Source organism: Paroedura picta, chromosome 2 (genome assembly GCF_049243985.1).
Source record: "Paroedura picta isolate Pp20150507F chromosome 2, Ppicta_v3.0, whole genome shotgun sequence".
NCBI classification, from domain to species: domain Eukaryota; kingdom Metazoa; phylum Chordata; class Lepidosauria; order Squamata; family Gekkonidae; genus Paroedura; species Paroedura picta.
In genome coordinates this window covers 68,993,954-68,999,505 of record NC_135370.1, presented here as the reverse complement: position 1 = coordinate 68,999,505, position 5,552 = coordinate 68,993,954, and the positions used below count along the sequence as shown (strand labels likewise).

The 5,552-nt window shown below is 45.1% G+C and overlaps 1 long non-coding RNA gene across 1 annotated transcript; it reads right to left on the bottom strand.

The window, feature by feature from the left end:
- Positions 1–465: 465 nt before the first annotated feature.
- Positions 466–4,606, bottom strand: LOC143828680 (uncharacterized). Its single transcript, XR_013227828.1, has 3 exons — positions 4,494–4,606; positions 3,063–3,225; positions 466–615 (listed from the first exon to the last, which is right to left on the bottom strand). It is a non-coding gene; the product is annotated as an uncharacterized LOC143828680 (long non-coding RNA).
- Between the last annotated feature and the right edge of the window lie 946 nt (positions 4,607–5,552).

The window sequence follows — 5,552 nt, the reverse complement described above, 5'->3', positions numbered from 1 at the left end:
TCCAGGGAACTGCAAGGCCCAGGCAGCTGCTGCCTTAAAGAGGACTGATAGGGCATCTGGTGTGGTATTCAGCAGGTAGTACACCAACCAGATGGCCAAGCTCTCAACTGAGTCCCATCCTAGGCATACACATTCAATGCCTGGGATCTTCGGTGCTCTAAAAGAGTAAGCCTTCTGGACAAGTTTTGCCACCACATCCCCCCCGACCCAAAGTCCAGGACCGATGGACCCAAACCTGGGGAGGCAGTTCTTTAGTGGGGGAGGGTCTTCACTGGAGTCTAATGCCATCTAGCCCACTTTCCAAAGCTACCATTTTCTCCAGGTGAACTGATCTCTGTCACCTGAAAATAGCAGGAGATTTCCAGTCACCAACAGGAGGTTACAATGTGGTTACAAGGAGATGGGTTTAACATCAAATGGTTAAAATAATGAACTGGATCTATCTTGATTTCTGTAATAATTTATTTGAAAATGTAGACCTCTTTTCCTAAGAATTTTTCTACTCCTGGTTTTCAGTTTACATTGGGATCATTCAGGTCCAGCTGTAGCTAATTAGTGGCATCTTTCAAGGGTATTTGATCTTGGTTTTTTGCAGTTTGTTTTCTTTCAGCAGCACTGAAAGCAAAAATATTACTTTGAAGAAGCTCAGACATGGTACAAAATGTACTAAATGCTGGATTATATTGTTTCTTTGTACTGTATTTGGTTCATTATTATTACTATGTTAGAGACTATTTTCAACTTTGTCTTTGTAGAATAATCCTGCAGAAAACTAGAACAAGTCAAAACCAATCACTGCCAGGGATCACTTGGATGTTACATTTTAAGATTATAATTGTTATATTTCTGTTATCATTGGACTGTTGCCAGTTTTTATACTACCCCAATGTAAGGGAGTTTGTTTTGCCAATGAGCCTAGCCTTTTGATCAAGAATCACATTAGTGGTCATATCTTCTTTAAACCGCCCGTGGCGCTGCGGGCGCCACGGACTAAATAAATTGCTAAGGGGTTCTAGGGCGGGATGTGTCCGTGATGAGGAAGGGTCCGGATTGGATCCTTCCTCCGGACAGACAATCGGAGATTCCCAGTGCCAGCAACTGCGAGCCGCGCGCAGCACGGCTCGCAGTTGCTCCCTTTGCTGCTGGCCTGACGTGTTGGAGGCGCTTTGTGCCTCCGACACATCAGGCTGGCCGCAAGGGAGCCCCCGGCAGCCGCACTCTGCGCGGCTGCCGGGGGCTCCCTGCACGGCGGCCTGACGCGGCAAGAGGCGCAAAGCGCCTCTTGCCGCGTCAGGCCGCCACCCGAGGGAGCCCCCGGCAGTCACGCAGAGTGTGGCTGCTGGGGGCTCCCTGCCCACCAAATGACTGTCGCTCTGCCCGCCAACTGCCGCTCACTCAGCCTGCACGCCGTCACATGCTGCCTTCTCCCGCCGCCTGCTACCGCATCGCCGCCGCCGCTCCAGAGACCAACGCGAGCCTTCGCGCCACTTGCCACCGAGTGCCCACGGACCTCGCCGTGCCCACGGAGAAGCCGCCGCTGCTGCCCCCACGCCCAGCGTCCCACACAGCCTTCACCGGCTGCGCCGCACAAAATGGCCGCCCGATCTCCCTCCTGGCCTCCTTCTCGCTGCTTTCTTCGCTGCTTTCTTTGCACAGGTCAGTGCCACCCCAGCCCCACTGCGCCAACACCTCTGCCCATGCCCATCTTCACACCCACACACAACTCTTCACGAGTCACGGGGGAGGAGATAGAGCCCTTCTAGCGCCCATTTTATTTCTATATAAAATGGGCTTTGATTCTAGTTAAATAATATTTTGATTTGCATGTAGCCTCAAATGGTTCCCCTACCCCCCGATTTTTCACCACCTGGCAATTGGCAACTCTAATTTCATTGTCATAAAATCTGGTGATGGTATTAAGCTTGTCTGACTTTGACAATGAATTAGCCATGTTTATCGCGATCAGCCCCATCAACAGCTATTAGTCATGTTAACTAATTGGAACTTCCTTGTATAGGGGCAGAACACAAATATCATTTTTCTGAAGTTTGTACAAACTTTTTACTGCCCCTTCTCTTACAGACACACACATACATCTTCCCATTTAGTCACTTTTCTAAATCATGAAAAAATCTGACACTCACATGCATATTTTTGTCATTCTTTCCTGTTTTCATTGTTTTGTAAACATTTATCCTTCGATGGAGCCTCTTGTGGTGCAGAGTGGTAAGCAGCAGAAATGCTGTCTGAAGCTGTCTGTCCATGAGGTTGGGAGTTCGATCCCAGCAGCCTGCTCAGGGTTGACTCAGCCTTCCATCCTTCCGAGGTTGGTAAAATGAGTACCCAGCTTGCTGGGGGGTAAACGGTAATGACTGGGGAAGGGAATGGCAAACCATCCCATATTGAGTCTGCCAAGAAAATGCTAGAGGGCATCACCCCAAGGGTCAGACATGACCCGGTGCTTGCACAGGGGATACCTTTACCTTTATCCTTTGATGAGTAAGCTCCCATAAATGACCTGTGATACCACTTTTGCACTAAAACAGCTAAGGGAATAGCAGATAAGGAAAATATTTGTCCGGGAAGGAGCAGAACGATCTCCCTTTCTTCTCTTAAACCAATTACAATTGATTGGCTATTCTGCCGACTGCTCGTCAAATTAACAACCCTCCCCACATTGAGATGAAAGGTGGAAACTTTTCAATTCCCTCAAAATTCCCCGAACAAGGACAATGCTGGACCAATTTCCCTTGGAGGATGAAAAAGGAACAAGGGTGGATTTTGTGAGGTGTCCATCTGAGGTGCACACTGTTGGATTTGGCAGAACTCAAATCCACAGAACTAATATAAGTTCGACTTCTTTCTAGGGGTCCGTATAGTAAGCCATTTTGGTGTTGCAGTACCGTCATTCTGTTCCATGATTTCATTTTTTGCCCCTTCCCTGTTTCCCTTGGATTTTCAGAAGTAGTCATTTTATATCCTTTCTCAGGTTTATTTTCTCCAGTAAAGTTGTTTTCTCTTAGTACATTTGTAACCAATATGCATTAAGTGGTCAAACTTACCATGTTTGAAGATGGTACTCAGATCTGAGCAAATCATCTGGCCAGTTGGATTTGGGCCCAGAAGCGTGAATGCCTGCTGAACCAGTTTGCATCGGGTTTTCCCTCAAACTGTGCTTGGGCAAAGATTCTGCTGATCCAAATTAATTGGCAGTCATGAGCATCACTATAGATGAACATCAAAGTGCATGTTTTTTTTTTGAAACACGGCATGCATTGATGACTGATCTGTATCATTTTTGAGTGATTTATTTACACTGTTGCCTGCTGAATCTCCATTCAGCAGCAAATATCCGGGGCAGAATAGGAGAACTCAATGGGAATGAGTGAGAAGGCTGTGCATGAAGAGCCAGTTGCACTGCACTGTATGCACAGAAAGGAATAAAGCGGAACAAGCAACTGAACTTTCAGGAACACTCAACGAACTATCGAAATGACAATTAAAAAATCATTCCGCAGCTGATGAACAAGGTGTGAACTGAACTGGTGGGTAAACATATAGATAAGCCAACAAAAAATCAGATGTGATATATATTCAGTCCACTATCTCAATATTCTTGAGGTAAAGGAAGGGAGGTAGGGAGTGTCTCTTTTTGCTTTTGATGGATGACCGCATTTGACAGACTCTACCATTTTTTCCCCAACTGATACTTTTTTTGGGGGGGCAGAGATGTTCTAGATCAAACTAATGCTGACTGCAAAACCTCTGAGGAAAATATTTCTCTTCCTATTGTTCCATACGTAAGTTATCTTATCAAGGAAAGATGTGGCTTAGTGGTAGCACATCCGCTTAGCATGCAGAAGGTCCTGTGTTCAATCCCTGCCATCTTCAGTTAAAAGAATCTGTTAGTAAGTGTTGTGAAAGACCTCTGCATAAGACCATGGGGACCATGCTACCAGCCTGAGTTGGCCATACTGACTCTGATGGATTGAGAATGTGATTCAGTATAAGGCAGCTTAGTGTGTTAAAGGAAATAGCCTTGTAGCCCTGGCCTTGTTTGAATCATCACGTGCCAAGAAGGGCTACCCCTTTCTCTTCCCCTTTCCCATCCTGGGCACCCAGAACAACAAATTGGTTGACAAGACAGACAATAGAGGATCAAATCTTTTTCCCCCTTTTGTTGACCTGTCTCCAGAGACTGGCTGATATCAGAGACAGGATGTCAGACTATAGTTCCTTTATTTATTTCCAGTATTTCTAGTCAGCCTTTCCACCCATCTCAGGTTCCCCAGCATGACACCACATAGAACTTTGTGCTACTCCACCAGTTGTTCTCAGGGGCCCAAATTCTGGCCCAAGGGTACGAGTTTGATAAAATGATTGTAATTGGCCAATCATTTAGGATTTTCAGGAATTAAAACATGAACTTCAGAAAACCGTGTTCTGTAGCTCATGCTAGAAACTGAGAGATGATGGCAAAATAATGATACCACCTGTGTTGCTGGCAAGGGACATTGTTTCCATCCAGCAAACGTTCATCAGCTCTGCAATGTCACAAACAGCCATCATTGCCAGATATGTCTTGTTGATTCTGCACAAACCTATTCCTCAGTAGAGAACTGAGGAATAGAAGGACTCGTGTTCCAGGCTTGTCTGGGGACTCCATTCCACATGAGTCACAATCAAGGCACCTTCCATTATCCAGGGAACGGCTATTTAACTGCAACCCCATTCTCACTTCTTGCTTCATGTTGTTGGTCTTTTGTTGTTGTTGGTTGGTTGGTTGGTATTAGGATGGTCAGTACTGTCAGAGAGAGGCTCAGCCTGCTTGATAACCACAAGATAGCACAGTGGATGCATCTGTACAAGTCACCCAGAATGCCACTTCAGCTATGCTCTGACAAACCCCAGGGATTGCTTGCCACTGTGTTAACACCCAGAAGCAAGATTGGGACCATTAGTTGTTAATCTGGCCCTTTACTCCACCACTAATGAGTTTCTTTGGACAAACTATTAGAAATCAGCTGGTGTATGTTTATGTAAAGCTTCCTTGCTACTTACATAGTCATCTTTGTACTCTGCATTATATCATACCATAATGTGCTCCTTGCATTCAACCAAAGTTTTATGGATGGTAATTCATCAAAGGGCAAATGAAGAACTGTTAACCAACAAGAAAGATTTATACTAGGGATAAAAACCCAAGAAATCTAAAATACCGTTTTAGAATACCAAAGTTTGAGTCCAGTGGCATCTTTAAGTCTGACAAAGTTTTATTCAAGATATAAGCTTTTGTGTGCAAAAACGGAAGAAGCGTGCTTACACATCTAAGGTTCTTGAATAAAACTTTGTTGGTCTTAAAGGTGCCATTAGACTCAAACTTTGTTTTGCTGCTTCAGATCAACACTACCCCCAGGAAACCATTTTAGAATGGCAGTTGCACCAGTCCTATCTTTAAATGTTAGTGAAACATCAAGAGCAACCCTAAGTAGGTTTTGGCAGAAGTGAGTTCCATTTTATTTAAGGGAAGTGTTCTTAGGACTGCACCTCAT